The following is a 19,591-nucleotide window of genomic DNA, read 5'->3' on the forward strand; positions in this document are numbered from 1 at the left end:
TTTTGTAATATCACCTCTTTGTTTACACAAATTTGACACCTAGAATTGAGTGAACTTTTTTTTTCCACCTCCAAAATCATAATGTTTCAAGAAAAAAAAAAAAAAAAAGCTAGTATGGGAACCAATGTGTATGTGTATAAAATCATATGGGTAAAATGGTTTTACCACGTGGGCATGTCTTTGTAGTGCAATTGATAAAATAAAATAGGCAGTTGGCACCAAATATTCCAAATCTTACCAAACTAGGAATTGTACCATTCTACTTTTGGTTACGGACATCTTCAAAACCAGCTTTGTGCCAATTATATTATTTATTTAATTTAATTTAGTACTTAATTATACTTGAATTATATTTGATCATAAATCAGAATTATTACCTTCAAAATTCAAGTAATTTTTATTCTATTCTTATCCTGTCAACGGGTGGGCATAAACTTTATTTTGACTTGTAATTTTTTCTATTTGGTTATCTAATTAACGTCCAACCATTGACTTAATATGTGTGTAAGATGCTCACTTTTTTTAGTGTTTATGTTTGGATGATCGATATTTATGCATGAATCTTTATTTTTAATATTTATTGATTGATTTATCAGAAAGAAATTTGTGAGATTCTTAAGATTTGGGAATAATTTCATGCTGATAAGTGCCATCAGATCTTAGCAAAAAGTTTTATTTTATGAGTTTCCATGGATTCTGTATTTCTGTTCATCTGTAGTGTAATTTTGTTCTTGAATCAAATTTGAGGTTACGGTTATTTCAAGATGATATTGATCATACCTTACATGATATTTTATTGTTTACTTCCTCTGTTCCAATACAACAAGGATGAAATTACGCATACTAAAACACATTTTATATGGTAAATATCTATTACTATAGTATAAGTAAAATTAAGTTGATATTGTAAAAGTATTTTATGAGATGAATCTAACAAGATCACACATGACTATAAATCATATGAAGTATTATATGGTCAAACAAGAGAGAATAATGTAAAAGTCCAATTGTTGCAATAATATTGGAACGAATGAAGGAAGTATTATTTTATATTCAAAATTGATTTACTATTACCGCCTCACACTAGTTTTTGGACTTTTTAATTTTTTTTTTCTCTAGATAGAAAGAAGTGATTTTTACATTTATTTTAGAAATGATTTCGATACTTTCCCAAAAAAAAAAAAAAAAAAAAAAAAAAAGATTTCGATACTTATATAATTTTGTAAATATTTCACTTCACTAATAAGTTAGGGTTTCAACAAATTAAACAGTAATTGATCTAGATTAATACTCACTAAAGGTACTTTAAAAATAGGGGTTTTCAATTCTTAACACCCCTCACTCTCAATAAGTCTAATTTACTAAGCTAGCGGCATTGGATCATTGGAGGTATATATTGTGATCTCTAAATATATACTGTACTCTATAAAAGAGTTTGTTTGTTTTTTTTGATGAAATTGTAAACAAGAATGTTATGCGAGTATTAATTTGATGGTTAAGTGATCACTTCACATTTCAAATGCACATATTGCAATTTTTAATTTAAGGGTAGAATGAAATTGATTCTTTGTACGAGAGGAGCGTTGTCCAATTCATGAAATCAAATAATTCAGATTTGGTGTTACAGAAAACACTAGATTTGGTGTTATAAGTGAAAAAAATGATTAAAGGTTTGGTTGACAAAATTGATTCATTGTTTGTATGACTTTTTGGATCGATAACAGATTTGAATTGACTATATAGAGGGTTTTCAAATTGCGATTGCTATTGTCTAATAAAGATTATAGTAAAAGGTATTGTTTGCAAATTGCTTGGTGTTAGCCAATTTGATTCTCGGAATATAGTATAGTAGGGTTGAACTTGTTTTGAAAAGTGGTCTTAAGATTTTTTATTTTTTATTTTCTTTTTTAGTTATTTATTTATCTATCTTTTTTTTTTTTTTTAAATCTTGTACTACTATAGTACTATTATATGTGTGTTAAAAATGAGGTTATTTTTTTTGTTAAGCTTACTTTTACTAAACTCTAAGCTATATTATTTCAAAAAAAAAAAAAAAAAAAAAAACTCTAAGCTATATCTTTTATAGCACATTTTTTTTTATCTCTCTCTCTCTCTGTTTTTCGTTGTTTAGAGATCCACAAAGACTGGGTGAGAAACGATTCCAGAATCTTTTGTGATAGAGTATAAAACATATTTCTGGGCCTCAGCCATCAGTTTAAGCTTTTGGTTGAGTTGGTCCTTTAACATAGTATTCGCACCAGATATGGGTGGGCGAAAAACTCTAACCACTTGAACTATTCCTTACTCTCTTTTTATCCTTAAATGAGTAAATGAAATTAGGAGAAAAACTCTAACCAATTGACCAGTAAATGAAGTATATCTCCTTTGCAACAGTAAACCTCCACCCATCCCTCTCATTCCTCATTTCAAGCTCACAATTCTCTCACTCACTCTTCCTCCGATAATAATCTTTTAACATGAATAAGAAATAGAAAAAAATTTATAGCTGGATTAATGGGAAGAAATTTTCAAAGTTTTTGAGGGAGTTAGTTAACTTTGACAATGTGCTTTTGTAAGACATTATTTTATTTTTGTATTTGGTGGATAACATTCAATTTTTATTTTTATTTTTATTTTTTTTTATTTTTTATTTTTTTTTATAACACAGGTGGATAACATTGGTAAATAACATATACTAGTACTTCATATTTACTTACTAGATGGAGCCCGTGCGATGCACGGTTTGTTTGATTTTTTTTAAATATTTTTTTTTTTGGTATTTATGAGCCTAAAATTTGTTATATATGTAGATAAAATTCATAATATTAAAAGATAATATATAACATTTAATTAATTTAAACTTAAAAATCCCATTCGCCAATTTTGCTTACATGACATTTGAATTATTTAATTCTAAAAAGAAATTAATAATCTCTTATTTAATTGGCTACTATTAAGATTTATAATCCTACACGACGCGCTGAAAAAATTAGATCCTACGTGGCTCTCTAAATATTCGGGAAAAAACTCCCCTTTATATATATACTAGTTTTTTTCCCCGGGCGATGCCCGGGTTGTTTATTGAATTATAAAATAAATTTTTAATCTTTATACGATTTGCTAGATTGTGAAGTATATTATTCTAACCGGTTATTATATATTATAAATGTATGTTTTACGCTTTGAACTATTTCCTTTGCCTAAAAAATATTATGATACAAAAAATAATTTATTAATTTTTAAGAATTATAATCTAATAATTTTTTTAATAAAATTATAATTGAATTTGTACATTTGAAATATTGGTATTTTATCGAAAATAAAACTAATTTTATCCTAAAATTATATCCAATTAGAATTCTAAATTAACTTTTTTTTTATCTTATGAGATCTATTTAAATCTATCCAACGTGGCGCGACACTTGGCAAAAAGTTGGAACGCCAAGTGTCGTTGTCTCGTCACCTGGCTAAAAGTTTAGCTTTATATATTAGTTATATGATATTTACTTATTTAATATAAAATATGATTGTTTGGAAAACTTATAAAATAGTAGTTGTAGTGAAATGAGAAATATAAAATTATAACACTCAAAATAAATTATTTTGCAGTGTGCCAATGTATATCAGTTATGTCCAACTACAAATTGGATTTGACTATTTTTTTGTCTGAAAAGCAAATACCAAATAAACAAAACTATAAAGCTTGAGGTTCGGTTAAGGTCCTTCTCTTTATCCAAAAAAAATAAAAAACCTTGTATCAGTTATATGTAACGGTACGTGACTTGCACATGGACATTGATGGCACTTTAGCCAAGACCATATCTTGCTCAAGTTGTCTAGCAAACAACCCTATCCCAGTGATACGATAGAAATTCATATATACGAGTATATTAGATGGAATCCTAATTATAGCTCAAAATTACGAAATTAGAACTAACACCTAATAACTAATAAGTCACTAATAACATTAATGATTTTTTTTTTGCTTTAATGTATGCAAATGGATTTCATCCTACATTATTTTATACCCTAAAACATAGTAAACTCTTCATATAATTTCTTTCTTAAACTTTAAAAAAAGAAAAAAAAAAAAAACAAAAAAAAAAAAAAACATAATTGATAAGTACATACATCAACCTAGCTAGAATTTGCCTATGACATTGATCTCTACTAGGTTGTTCTTGTAGTAATAAGTAGTACAATAATAGACCTAAATAAACAACATTAATAATAAATTTTAATCATCTTCTTCTGATCTTCTAAGCATATCTTCCAAAACTTTGTTATCTAAGTACTCAAACTCAATCACTTGCCTCTCTTGCCAAGGCTGTCCGGATGTATTCCCCGTCGACGAACCGCCCCCTCTATCAACCCTCCTTCCATTATTAACGCCCGAGGTTGTCGAATCCGACGGTCGATTATTAGTACCAAAATATCTTGGTACATTAGGAAGGTGTGGTATAGGGTCTAATTTTGAGTAATACTCATTTGGAAAATTTAACGTAGCAAGATGACCTCTTAACTTAAATGCGGCTTGGTCGTAGGCTCGGGCCGCTGCCTCGGCCGTGTCAAACGTCCCTAGCCACACTCGTTGCCCTTGCTTTGTCGGGTCACGAATCTCCGCCGCAAACTTACCCCAAGGACGTCTTCGTACGCCCCGGTAACGGACGTCGTCTCCTCCCTCTTGTTGCTTCCCTCTAGATGATCCTTCCATATTAACAAAGTCGGATTTTTGTTGATGATATATATATAAGACAGTCGATAAGAACTAGTTTAAATTGACTTGAAGTTGTGGTAAGATATTGTAGTGAAGTAGGGTGTCTTTATATAGTCAAATAATGTTGAGATTCTAGACAATTTTTGTGTAATGAAAAGGTCAAGTTGAAATCATGCGTTGACTATAAAACTATAAAAATTTATTCCAAAATACTTTTTCAACGAAGTTGGCCCATGATGTTGCAGCTAACTCGATAAGATTATGCTTAATTTGTTGTGTTTTTTTTCTTGGATTTGACATAAATATTTTCAAAAAGGATCTTTGAAAAGTCTAATATCATACCAAAAACCTTTTCTTTTGTTGTTGTACACTTGTACTGAGTCTAATTGTACTGGTAATACTGTTAATCATTCGATTTATTATAATTTTTTTACTTTAATGTTATGACCAAAAATATGGTGTGACAGTTTTAGATGCTTTTGTTATGACTCAAGAAGTTCAGATGTGTTGTAGCATTAAATTAAATGCTTGGATCTTACTTTGTCGTTTGCTACGTATGGCTTAATCAAAGGCGTTAGTAAGAGCATCCATATTTAATGCTTGGAAGATAAGATAATTTTTGAAGGAGAAATCACATTCCAAACACAAAAATATTTGTTAGAAAGAGACAGAGCGTTTAAGTGTCTAGTAAATTTTGACCAGACACTGACAATAAAATATATTGCAATAAAAATAGAATCGTGCTCAACACATACTTAAGGTTTGTTCTGATTTACTGAACTGAATTCAAATGTACTGAATAGAGCTGAAATGAATTGTTTATGAGAGAAGAAAATTAGAAACTGAACTGAACTGAAATTAAGCTGATGAGAACATACCCTTATATTGGGTTTAAATTATTCTATGTCTCTATAGTACTAAACAATATTTGTACCATTAGAAGATTACATAATACGATCGATTTTTTAATACCATCAAATCTTCCTACATACATACAATAAAAAAAGTGTACTCCTTTCGTTCACAATAAATCTTCTTATTAAGTTTGGATATGGATATTAATAATTGAGGACAACAGTATGTTATAGCGTAGAAGAGCATATAAAAAATTCAGCCAATTTTTAATAATAAAGGAAGGAGACTAATTTGAGGAATTGATAGGGTTAAATTCCTCAAATGAGTACCAAGAGGTTTGATGATCCCACCACCTTAAGTCCTTATTCTCCTCGTTAATGTACCATTAGATATAATGATGTTTTATTAGAAAAATCAACACTAGTGAAGATGATTTAATTATTTCAATTACAATCCAACATTAGTTTGCATCAAATAAAAAAACAATCCAACATTAGGAATTGACATATTTGTCATGTTTATATAGCTGTATCTATCATTTATGTTCTTTCATACGAAGTACATCTTTGCGGTGTTTTTGAATTGACCGTGCTTGTCCTAGGTCCTAACCATCATGTTTATATTGAATCCACTACCTACTCAAGACTCTCAGTCTTGTATTTAAATGCTTTCATTAGGTAGTTGGTCTTCCGCCGGCGGCTAGTCTAACATATTAATCTCTCTCAAATATTAAGATCGTGTTGTAGGTTCAAATCCTCTATCCTACTATTGTGTTTCTGTCCCATTCAATTTAATTAGTCCACATCATTCGAAATAAAAATATTCTTTATTTAATTTTTAATAGCATACAAAATTAAATAAATTTTACAGCTAATTATAAGATGATTTGATTTTATACATTTCAAATGCAATCAAATTACTTGTCACTGGCTAGTTTAACATATAGTATAAGCCCTGCAACTTACTCTGTCTGAAGTCTGCACCTCAGTAAACAAAGCTTGATTAGGAAGGAATTCTATTCGAAAATCCAAAATTAGCAACGTAACAGAGGTTTCATATTCCGAAAAAACTCGTTACACTTCAGCCCTGTGACATTCATATAGGATATTCCAACATATTTTCACAAGAACCAAGCTGTCACAAAAGAAATCACAAACAGCAGAAGCAAGTGAAATGAATGAACATTTACTCTGAAAAATGGTTATCTTTCTGAAACTAAACTTAGGCCATTTATAGGATTTCCATAGTAACCAAAGCATAAATCCACAACAAAACGCACCATTATTATAGCATAACTACTAGCATCAATGTAAATAATGAAGCAGAAGTGTGATTCGATTGTTCATTAACCTGTCTTTTCTGTATAGGTTATGGAGCATTAAGATAATGACAGTCCCCTTCAAAAAAAAAAAGATAATGACAGTTGATCCTCTGGATTCATCCTTCTTTCTCTGGAAGTATACAATACTAACAAGAGAAACTGAATGATACGGCGTATATATTGAAGTTTTATGCCAAAGCAAAGATAGCGAAGGTGTTGGATTAGAGAGTTACAGGATAGCAGAATCTAGCAGAAGATTAATACTTCCATGACCTGGAGAGTTAATTAACATGCTATGAGGTTACATGACAACGAGGAATAGGAACAGGATTGACAAAAACTCAAGTGCTTCCAACCAAAGCAGAGTAAATGTGATAGCAACCAAAGTATCCTTGTTAATAAAGTAAATAACACAAGTTGTAACTATACATGATTGTTAACTTGTTAGGTACCAAATAAAAGAAAGGTTTGAGGTGCGCGATTGCAGCTGCATCATTACTTAATTATGGTGGACTATTCAGCATATCATATGCCAAACATTTTGTCACCAGTGACACATAATGACACAAATAAAGGCAGAGCTATCAACTATCAAGATCACAAAGATGGAAAATGTGGGGTTCAAGAGGAGCTGGATGAGGATGGATTCTTCGATTTTAGAATTCAGAACACAGCATCCAATTTAAAGATACCGATCTATTAACAACCATGCTGCAATTTTATGTTCTCCATTAGCTACAATGTTTCCTAACAAAGTTCAGACCACACAGAACCCCTTAAACCTGATGATATGAGGAGCTGAAAACCCAGAATTAACAATCACCCCTACATGACCTACTTCACTGATATTTGATGCAGATGCATCAGAAGGAGCAGCAGACAGAAGGCAAACAACTGCACTTCTCCAAAGTGAGATGACTTTCTGAATTGCTACATCAGGATGCCATGATATATAATGAGCAAGCCCGCATTACATAGACTCCTCCACTTGAGCAGAGGCAGTAAACAAAGACTGTATTCAAGAGACAGAAATTAAAGTAGCAATACAAGCAGCAAACAAAATTAAATAATAAAGATCATGAAATAATACATTTGAAACTAGAGAACACAGTAAATCATCCTCAGTCAGCGTCATTGAGTAGCAAGAAACACACCCACCCCTTACGCTGCCAAGAATAGCAACTCTAAGGGTAACAATGTAACATACCATAATTATAACTAATTTTTGAACTTCTGATGCCGCCTACGACCAAGATTAATCGATTATTATCAGTCCTGGGCTGGCTGACTAAGCATTTAAGAAACTACTGTGACTTGGGAATGGAAATTTCTTTAAGTTGAATTCCAATACCCTTAACTGTATCAGAAACACACATTCAAGTTTTTTTTTGGGTGTTTCGTCTAATCTTTCTATTGATGAAAATTTTTTAGTTCTACAAAGCGAGTTACTTACAAGTTACAAGCATCCGTACTAGAAGCAGCAGAAATAGATAAACAAATAAGAATAGCAATGAGCCTAGTATCTGATAATAACTCATGCAGCTTAGGGTGGCATCCAAAAACTAGATCAAGTATCAATCTTCTAATAGTAATTGACCAAGTAGTAAAAATACATATCATACAATAGAAAGGCAATTTCATAGAAGTATATGTTTAGAGATGCAAAATCCTCTACATTACGGAGTAGACAAAAACATGTACTGGTAAAATAACAACAGAAAAATCACTCTCATCATAAAAAAAAGATTGGGAAAATTAATGAGCATAACAACAAAGTTTTGAGTCCAGGTTCATCAAGGTGTAAAACTCAATTTGCCAACAGAAATTATATGATAGTGACTCAAAGGCTGTACTAGAAACTCCTAAGAAAATCTAAGTCATACCAAGAATGGAAAATGAACGGCAAAAAGTATACACGAAGAAGTAATGAGCAAACAAAAACATGTTAGCAAATGAAGCAAGCTAGATAGTAGTACAGAGTAAACCAAAATTGAGGCATATCGGAGATTATGAATAAAGTAAACGTCTGTTCGAATAGGAGAAAATCAAATCTCCATTCAGCCATTCTCTTCTATTTGGCTTGTAAGACCACTCTCATTCATGCGCAAATAAAAAAAATGACATTATCTCTCTACCCACTTTCTCACTCCTCTTTTCCACTTTTTTTCATGGGCATTTTTTTTCTAAAACTTCTCACACATTCATGGGCTAATAAAAAAACCCACACCACTCTCTCTCCTATTTTTTCTCTCTCCTAAAATATTACTATCATTACATTATTTTTAATATGTGTAGCTTTTTTTTTTTTTTTGCTGATTTGGTACCATGGCCCACACTACTGTAGCAATGAATTTTTGCCATTGCTATGGGCATTTGAGGATTTCCTCATAGGCATTTTTTCTAATGCTCATGAGTGGGAAGCCAAAATTTTATTTTTTTTCATTAAATTCTCCTCATGGGCAAAAAAATGCCCATGAGTGCTCTAAAGGGGTGGAAAACATTTTTCTCACTCAAAATCAATGATTAACATCAACCTATCAATGATTAACATCAACCTATCAATCTATCATAATCTATCACCAGAATACAAAGATTAGAATAAACCCGGTCTACAATAACTTATTGTAGACCCAACCATCTTATATACCACACGAATGTGATTATATCATACGATATGTGATTATATTACTACCAAAGTGATTATATCATTTTGAAACTGTTAAGTAAATGTATAACTCAAAAGGTGAATTTATCATTATAAAAAGTACTATCAAATAGTAAATTACATATTTCAAAACATGATTTTTAAATTTTATCATCCTAAAGATAATTATATTATCTCATTAAATGGTTTAATATGAGATTATATAATTCAAAATATGATTCACAAATAGATAATTATATCATCTAAAAAAGTGATTATATCATCCAGAATGTGATTATATTATTTGAAAGTGTCAAATTTTAGGTCTACAATAATTTACTGTAGACCGGGTCCATACAAGACCAATTGTTAAAAAATTAATCGTACAAACAAAGCAATTAAGTGTAAAATTGTAAAATAAACAAATTAATAATAATAAAAAGATAACATAATAAAGAAATCGATAATACCTAAATTGATGATTTGAACAGAACTATGAAATACTAAGGCCGCCAAATATACATTTAAGAAAAAATCCTAAATTCCCTTGTGTTCGACTAGCCACAATGTGTTGAAGATCTCGTGTTCGACATTTACTAATTGCAATTTAGCACTTGCGGAGAGTTTATTTGATTAACCCTCCTTATTGTACAAACTGTTAATTGAGCGAGTCGATACAGACCTTTGGTTGCTCAAGCTGATCATTATACTTGAATTTGAACTTAAAATTCTTGTATATGGCGACTGTACCTTAATTTTATTGTAACACGATCACTTTGAGCTTTTGAGGGTAATCTTAACTAATTTTATGATAACTTTAATCTCGTAACTTTTAATTTGTCGTTAGTTTAAATTTTATTTTAATGTGTTATTTTTTATAGATTCATGATTTAAATAAAATTTATTATTAATTTTTATAGTATAAAGAGTAACTTAAAATATAGGAAAAATTAGAAAAAATAATCCCAACTTTCTTCAATTTTTGTAGAATAATCCCAACTTTCATTTATTTTGGAATAATCCGAACTTTAGGGGGTCTTCTTTTTCTTCAATCCCAAACACCGGTTACCGGTTGAATGGGTTTCCGGGTTTTTTTTTTAATTTAAAGTGACACGTGTCACGCGTTAAGTGGTTAAAAAAATATAAAAACAAAAAAATTAAAAAAAAAAAACAAAATAAAAAAAAATCAGCAAAACCCCAAATCCGGCCACCCTGCGCTGGTGATTCGAGCCATCTCCGGCGGCTGCTGCTACTCCCCTCCCCTACCCAAACCCCGACGCTGGTTTCCCCCCTCCCCTGCGCCGGTTTCCTTCCCCCCTCCCCTGCGCTAGTTTCCCCCTCCCCCAACGCTGGTGATGCGACCCAATCTCCTCCTCTCCATTTCCGCCGCCACCACCAATCGCAACTCCTTTTCCAGCCACCACAAGCACTCGAAACTTCCTTTAAATGTCTCCCCAACTCCCGAAAACCTCTAAACACCCTTCCCCCACCATCGAAAATCCTAGCCGCTAGGGTTTTCGACGGTGAGGAAGTGGTTGTTGGGGGTTTTCGGGAGGGGTTTCGAATGGAAAAGGAGGAGATTGGGGGTGGAGGTGGGTCGAAACGCCGGCACAAAGGGTTTGGGGGGAAAGGGGCGCACATTTTGGGCAGGGGAAGGGAGGGGTTGGCGCGGCTGGCGGTGGCAGTTGGTGGTGGTGGTGGGGGTTACGGTGGCAGGCAGGGTATTAAGGGTTTTTTGGTTTTTTTTTTTTTTTTTAAATTTTTTTTTTTTTAAAATTAAATTATTTGTTTTTGGACCAATTGCAGTTTGACACGTGGCACATAACCTATTACAGCAGGTCATTGACTTTCGTTGACCGGTTTGGGATTGAAGAAAAAGAAGACCCCCCAAAGTTCGGATTATTCCAGAATAAATGAAAGTTGGGATTATTCTACGAAAATTGAAGAAAGTTGGGATTATTTTTTCTAATTTTTCCTAAAATATATAACTTTAACATGTCTTACGATAAATTAATGTACATCCTGTTAGAGATATGATAACACACCCGCCTTTTTGGAGATCGAACTTGTGTCTCATTTATCATTTAACGCTGATAAATTAAAAAATTTCAATAAATAGGATGAAGAGTTGCTAAATTTACCATCTCATAGAGTCACAGTCTCAATTAGTTTTAGAGGTAAATCTCAAAATTCAATATGACACACCACAAATATTACCATATATAGTTGCTCCCTCCTTTCCTTTTCACGAGTGGGTTATATACTTATATTACCATAGTTGGCTTAAATATCCAAAACAAATGGTTTATATTCAAAGCTCGCATAGTCATATATGTATGTGCCTATTCAAATATATGCTTATAGTCATTTAGGTTAGGCCATGTATATTGTGCTCTTGAGAGCATTTGATCTCAGCCTCTCAAGATCTATGTGACTTCAAATGTAATAATTAACATGACAATTGAACATGCGTAGGCTATTTACATACTTAGAAAATGATGTGTTATTGACTTGAAAAAAAATATATAGTTTTCACATGTCACACTAGTCGCAATAGATAGGTTGTGAATTAATTTAATATTATATGTTTCAAAGACATATTTGATTGGATTTAATGTAAATAATACTTATATATTTATATATGTATATTAACTGATTTTTAGAAAAATATATATCGGTGCTTTTAAAAAGAGTCACTAAATTTGTTGTGGTACTAGTAAACTAGTAAAGTTTTCCCTTTCCCTTTTTTAGTTTGCAAGTATAAGGGTCTGTTCACATTTACTTAATTTCAGTTCAGTTCAGTTCAGCTCCAATCAGTTCAGTTCAGTTCAGCTCCAATCAGTTCAGTTCAATTCAGTTCAACTCTTAGGGCCTGTTCATATTTACTTATTTTCAGTTCAGTTCAGTTCAGCTCCAATCAGTTCAGTTCAGTTCAGCTCCAATCAGTTCAGTTCAGTTCAATTCAGCTCTTAATTTCACTCTCTCATAAAATATTCATTTCAGCTTAGTTCAGTTCAGTTCAGTTCAGCTCCAATCAGTTTAGTTCAGTTCAGTTCAGCTCAGTTTAGTAAATATGAACAGGCCCTTAATTTCCCTCTCTCATAAAATATTCATTTCAGCTTAGTTCATTTCAGTTCAGTTCAGCTTAGTTCAGTAAATGTGAATAGGCCCTAAGTCTAGGCTCATGGTTGTTATTATTATTTTTTTTTAAAAAAAAATGACGGTTTAATAATTTACATTTCTCCAAACATTTGATTTTTATTTTATTTTTTTTTAAAAAAAAAAAAAACAAATGCGTCTTTTCAATCTATATTGTAATTTCTTCAAAAATTCTAATTTTTTTTAAATTCAACCCGCCCCTACTTGGACTATTATACTCCGTAGGGGAGTATACATTTTCCATTGAAATTAAAATAATTTCAGGCAATTTCAATCCCCAATTAAACTCTGACTAAAATTTAATAATGAAAAATATCATTCGGCCTAAATTAATTTAGCACATGTAGAAATTCTCGCTCACGTATGTATAATAACATCAAAATATTCAAATTTGCAGGACTATATAGCAATTACGTGCAACACCCAAAATTGAGCACAACAACTATGCATCGTAATTCAACTTGGACTGTGTAAATTTACATAAAGAATGATTAAATATGTAATATAATTATTGTCAATTTATATAAAGCATATGATATGATAGTTTAGCCTAGACAAGTTGGATAGTGATATTGATTAACACAGAATATTTATACTAGAATATATTTTGAAGACGAAACCATGTCCTGTAAATTATGGTTGTATACATTGAATGCTTAGGCAGAAAATCCGCCTAACAATTACAACTTTGTCAAAAAATTTATTAGGTCATGAAATGGTCCATTGCATTGAGAATGATTTACTAAGCATCAACTTGGATAGTTAATTATAGTAGGAGTGGTAATTATTATGTTGATTAACAAAGGATAAGGATATCGATATGACATATTGTGGTTATTGATGAGTATGTTAATATGTTATTCCTCGACTTAGGCTTTATTTTATGGATGAACTTATAAATAAAGTTACCTAGGTAAGGCATATAACTATAGACATACCTATCGATATATAAAGTCTTACTAAATGAATCTAACGTCTCCATGTCTGATGTGATTGTGCTACAACGAATTAGGAGATGTGTCACTAGCACATGGCACTATTGTTGTCACAATAAAACACTCCATTAAATAAATACACATATTTTACTCTAATTAACAAATGATGAGATGATATTTGTTTTTACAACTTAAGTCGAAACAAACTAAATTCGGTAGTCATATGAGTCGTCTTATCATCATATTTTGGTTTATTATAGTAATAATCATCCATTTTACTATTCATTTGGATTGACTAATTAATTACGATTAAAATGGTAATCTAATTTCAGATAAGTTTGAATTTATCCAAACTAAATTATATACGATTTTATAATATAAAGTATAATCTCATAAGTCATAACTCAACTCGAGTCAATTTTGTCATGCATAAATATTAAACCCTTTAATACTACTATTCACTTTTCTACTTCTGTGCATGTGAATAGAGACTTGCGTGTGGATAATACTTCGTAAAATATAGGCATGCAAATGCAAATGCAATAGCATTAGATCGAGTATTTCGACCATTAGAAAAACGAAGTTCAGGGGATCTGTACTTGGACTGCTAGCAGCTAGTTTGCTGGTCAATTTTTTGATTGATTTTAACTGGATTTATAAATGATAGCTCGTGATGATATTTAAAAAACAGTTTTATTTATCTTTTTTGCTTTTTAATTTTTTTATTAAATTACATTGTTATCCTACATAATATGTCATAATCATCCCTCTAAAAAAAAATTAAAATAAAAATGTCATAATCATTGTAAAGAGTTACCTGAAAAGAAGGCCATTTTCTATCATCCACTAGAACATTCACATAAATGATAAATCCCCTTTGTCATAATCATGCATTAAATTAAAGGTAATAATTCGCCAGTGAAATGACAAAATTAGATTTTAACGTAACTAGTAATACATCATAGTTCAATTAGTAATGTATAATTAGATTTTTCTTAGATTAATTGATCATAATTATTAACATAAGCAAAAAATATCTTGAATGCACCGATTCATTCACATGTAGTCGCGACTCGTGAGTATACAAGAATATCCAATTAATATATACCTAACACTAATAAAGAAATGTGTACTTCTACCATCGATGTAAGATTCGCACCACTTTTAAAATGGGTCGGGTCCAATTAGCAAGTAATGTGACACGTGGCAAAATCTAATTAGCTGAGCCGCCATAATTTTGTACTCTGCTAACGAATGCTCTATAATTTCGGATCGGCCATTACTAAATTCAGAAACCAGCATAACCGCAACATGAGTACAAAATATCATATTCGTCTTAGATTTACCGCATCATTTGTTTTTTTTTTAAAAAAAAATTAATTAATTTATTTTTATTCATTGTAATATTTTTTTTTTTGAACGGATTCATTGTAATATTGTTCTTGAGAATCCAATGGTACGGAGTAGTAAACTAGTAATTATATTAATACATGTAATATTTGACCCTTTTTAAAAAAAAAAAAATATATATATATATATATCATCAAAAACTTAACTTTAATTATTAATATCTCTTAATCCGTATATGAGAACAAAGCTAGTATTTGTACAAAAATGAAATTCATTACAGTATATTTAAAAAAAAAATAACAGAAAATTAAAATTCATTGCTCCATATTTTACTTATTGAATCTATCAAACAAAAATATCCCACTTATGCGTATTTTGTACCCTATCCATCCTCTGTAATGGTAGCAAACCAATTTGCATAAATTTTAAGAAAATAGTAAATTTGAGTTTTCAATCCATTTTTAATAATAATAATAATAATAATAATAATAATAATAATAATAAAATATTATGATTTTTTTTTTTAAATAAAATATTATGATTTATTACATAGAATTAAACACGTACTAGTATGTAGGGATGAGCATAAGAGGGAACTCGACATGTTAAAAACCTATGGTTTAAGTTCCCGATCCGATTCAGGGTACCTCTTTTTTTAAATATATATTTGTACTTTTTTGCAAAAGTGTTTTAAATTTTTTTGAAGGGTCATAAATTTACAACTTGCAAATACAACAAATTTGAAATAGTTGTTTAGCAAATTTAATACTACATATATTTATTTATTTTTTTAATTTTAATTTGGGCTTGAATTGAGGTATGATTTAGTCTTAAGTATGTGATGCTTTTATTAGGTTATAGAGCACCTACCTTACATGTTCCGATTTCAAAAAATTGAGAGCTTGTAGCGGAACCTTTTGCAACATGTTCTCCATTTTATTACCCAGAATTAGAACATGCACAGGTTCCGATTTCAAAAAAATTTTAGATCCGGTTTCAGTTCAAAGTACCCTGATTTTTTGCTCACTCCTACTCGTATCAAATTTTTCAACTGTACAACTTTAAAAAAAAGTTTATAAAAATCTAATATGGTACATGTGGCTAGATTTTCAAATGCAAAACCTATACTAGAACTAGAATGAGATGTACATGTAATATTTTATTTATATATATACAATATACACTAACATAAAATAATCCCTAAAATTACTTGATGCATCACCCTTAACCACTATATTACAACTTCATAATTGGGACCAATATTATCATTATCATTTACTCTATTATTATAATACTATTTCACCAAAACATTTGTTATAATAGTAACATGTCACGCATCAAAATTATCATTCTTGCAACTTGCAATTGAGTAGAAGTATTATAATAAGAAACTTTATAAGAACATTATTATTTCTAAAACCAAGCAATTAAAGAAGTTTAGAAGCTACGAACAAAGAATAGATGAGGAAAGGAGTATTCTAGAAGCTCGCCCGCCATTGGTGGGCGTGGGTCTAATCGTATTAGAATGCCTGTGGCCCGCTTCAAATATATCGTACCTTGACCAATGACCAGACGGCATGACCGTTAATTTTATTTATTCACACATTTTTATTTTTGGCTTTTTGGTGTTAGGAGGGGATATTTTTAATTTAGCTAACCTATCTTATAAAGTGAAAATAGTATAGTGCACCCGGGTGCACCATGCGCATGGTGTACCCGAAAAGAACATTAGACATATTTTAAAGAATATGGGCAAAAAAAAGAACATGGTAGTGTTAGAAAAAGAACATGTTTGTGTTTGACAAGAACATGACATTACAAAGAACATAAAGTCTTTACAAAAAGAACATGTTATTTTTCATGGTTATTTAGGTGTTGAACGTGTTTGAAAAAGAACATTATATTTGACAAAAAAGAACATGTTCGTGTTTGACAAAGATGTAGGTGATTATTGGGTGGGCCGGGCCAAGGTTAAAAAATCAGCTCACTTCTCGGGTCGGGCCAAATTTTGGGTCGAAGTTTTTGTGCCCAAAATTGTCCGGCCATGCGGGCTTTTCGGGTCGAGTAAAAAAATCAACTAAAATGCATAAAACGCATTCCCAAACCCGCCTAATAAATTAAATTTAAGGGCCGGGTCCGACCCGATTTTGGGGGCGAAAAAATTCCGCCCAAAACCCGTCCAAAATCGGGTCAGGCCGTTCTAACTTTGATCACCTCTAGCCAAAGAACATAAAGTCTTTACAAAAAGAACATGATAATACATTAAAGAACATGTTCTTTTTTCTGGTTACTCGAGTGATTGATTTTTTTTTTTTTTAATGTACATACATTAAAGAATATATTGTATAATATAAAGAACATATTGTATAATATAAAGAACATATAGTTCAAACTCAAAGAACATAATCATCAAACTTAAAGAACATATTATGTTCATGTTCTTTATAAATATATATATAATGTTCTTTTTTTGCCCATGTTCTTTTAAATATACCTTATGTTCTTTTCAGGTGCACCAACCATACATTATAAAAAAATTTACCATAATATCATACATTTATATTCATTAACGTTCGAATTGTACACATTACCAAAAAAAAAAAAAAAAAAAAAAAGTTAATACTTGTATATAAATAGCATCAAATTAAATAATTGTGAGTATTTAGGAGCTAGTGAAATAATACTATAATAGTAATAATTGTTGTCGTCCAATTAATAATTAAAGAGTGGTTTCTCTCCATTATTTGACTATATTGTCAATTGGCCTTATCTTAGCTCTAATTTCAATTCAGTTCAATTTGCCTGTCTCAAGCCCAATTAATACAATTAAATTTTGTTCAAATTCATTTAGTTTATTGTTTAGGCCATGATCTCTTTACTTCATTTTTACCTAAATATAATAATTTTTTTACCAACTTAAAATTATTTATACTAAAATTAAAGCATTTTTACTCGAAATTATGCTTGTTTGTACTAAAGTAAATTTATTTTCTTTTTTTTGAAACACAAAGTAAATTTATTTTCAAATAGATGTAAGATAGTAACAATTACATATATAATTAGGATAACATGTATTTTTAAATATCCGCCCCTTTTTTCTTTTTCTCTCTTCTCCCTCCTCTATCTGCTAGGGTTTTCGACCCTTTTCTTTTAATTCAATTTAGTTTTCTGTTTTGCTTTACGTTTTGTTTTGTTTTGTTCTCTCCATCCGTGAGAGTTTGTCCCAATTTTCTGGGTTTTTCCCATTTTTTTGGGATTTTGATTCTCATCTATGGATGAGAATTTTATTTTAAGGGTTCTTATAATAATTGGGAAGGTGATTTGGATTCCTATGGATATGGGATTTGTCATCAAGTGGTCGATCAAAACATCAGCGCGGATTGCGGAGGTCTCAACTTGGAAAGATGCAAAGACATTGAAAATCATTGTTCGCGTCAAACTTGAAGCGGTGGAGTATGAGCTATGCCAAATATGCAAATTAGTTATGATTTTGATTGTAAAAGTTATGATATTTTCTCTAAATCTGTGGTTTACAGATCTTTATTTTTGTAGATGTCGTATGGCTATTATTTAATGATATTATTACTTCCCGTTCAAAAAATAAAATAAAATAAGGATAACATAACATGTTTATCCTAATTATATATGTAGTATATATCCCAAATTTCACAATGCATATCAAAGCTCCATTGTTTTAAACAATAATACTCGTAGTTTGATAGACATTGCTTTAATCTAATGTATGGTCAAATTCATATAATTAGTTACTGCTAATGTTTCATACTTAAGCTAAACATACTCGGTGCCACGTAATTTAATTGAAATGGAGGTAGCTTGTCAAATGTGTCACATTAATAGAAGCATTGGTATCAAATTGATTAAGTTAACGTTGAACTTTAATTTTCAATCTTAACGTTACTTTATTTTTATCACCATCTCCGATCCATATGACTAATTCCCAATCCAAAACACAAATTAATATATACTAAACTCCCCTCACAACTTTATAGGTTTTGACCACCCAATAATTGATATAAAATTCTTGTAGCTTTAGGTAATAATCATGGCCTTAAGCTGGACCATCTGAAAATATTAATTTATCAAACAATTATCCTAAGTCCTAACCTACACTTTAATTAATTAACTAATAAAAATCTTACAAATTGAGCTGGATTAATCTCTTAATTAATTCCTTCTTTTAACAAAAAGCGACCAGGAGCCGAGAATGATGAGAAAAGATCGAGTTAAAAAAAAAAAAAAAAAGGTAAATTAAATATATGAGAAATATACTACTACTAGATTGTAGGTGACGTCACTCAAATTACTCAGCTGCAAACTGATGACCTGGCCGCCACGAGTCATTTGACCCACGTGTATTTTTTGAATTTAACGAATTTGATTATGACCTATTTTAGTTATTATATTAACTTTCCAATTTCATTCCCCTTAACTATATTGTGTTTCATCATTATTGCTTGAATTATTTTTTTCATATATAAAAGGAAGTAGTGAGCCAAACTAATCCTTCATCACTTTCACATCTTTCATTATATTACCAACAATTAAACAAGCTTACTTACTCAAAAAAACGAACAAAAAAAACAAAATAA

The 19,591-nt window shown here is 30.6% G+C and overlaps 1 pseudogene; it reads right to left on the reverse strand.

The window, feature by feature from the left end:
- Nucleotides 1-3,704: 3,704 nt before the first annotated feature.
- On the reverse strand, nucleotides 3,705-4,787 carry LOC145630280 (ethylene-responsive transcription factor ERF098 pseudogene; annotated as a pseudogene).
- Nucleotides 4,788-19,591: the final 14,804 nt, after the last annotated feature.

Source organism: Chenopodium album, chromosome 5 (genome assembly GCF_948465745.1).
Source record: "Chenopodium album chromosome 5, dcCheAlbu1.1, whole genome shotgun sequence".
Taxonomy (NCBI): Eukaryota; Viridiplantae; Streptophyta; class Magnoliopsida; order Caryophyllales; family Amaranthaceae; genus Chenopodium; species Chenopodium album.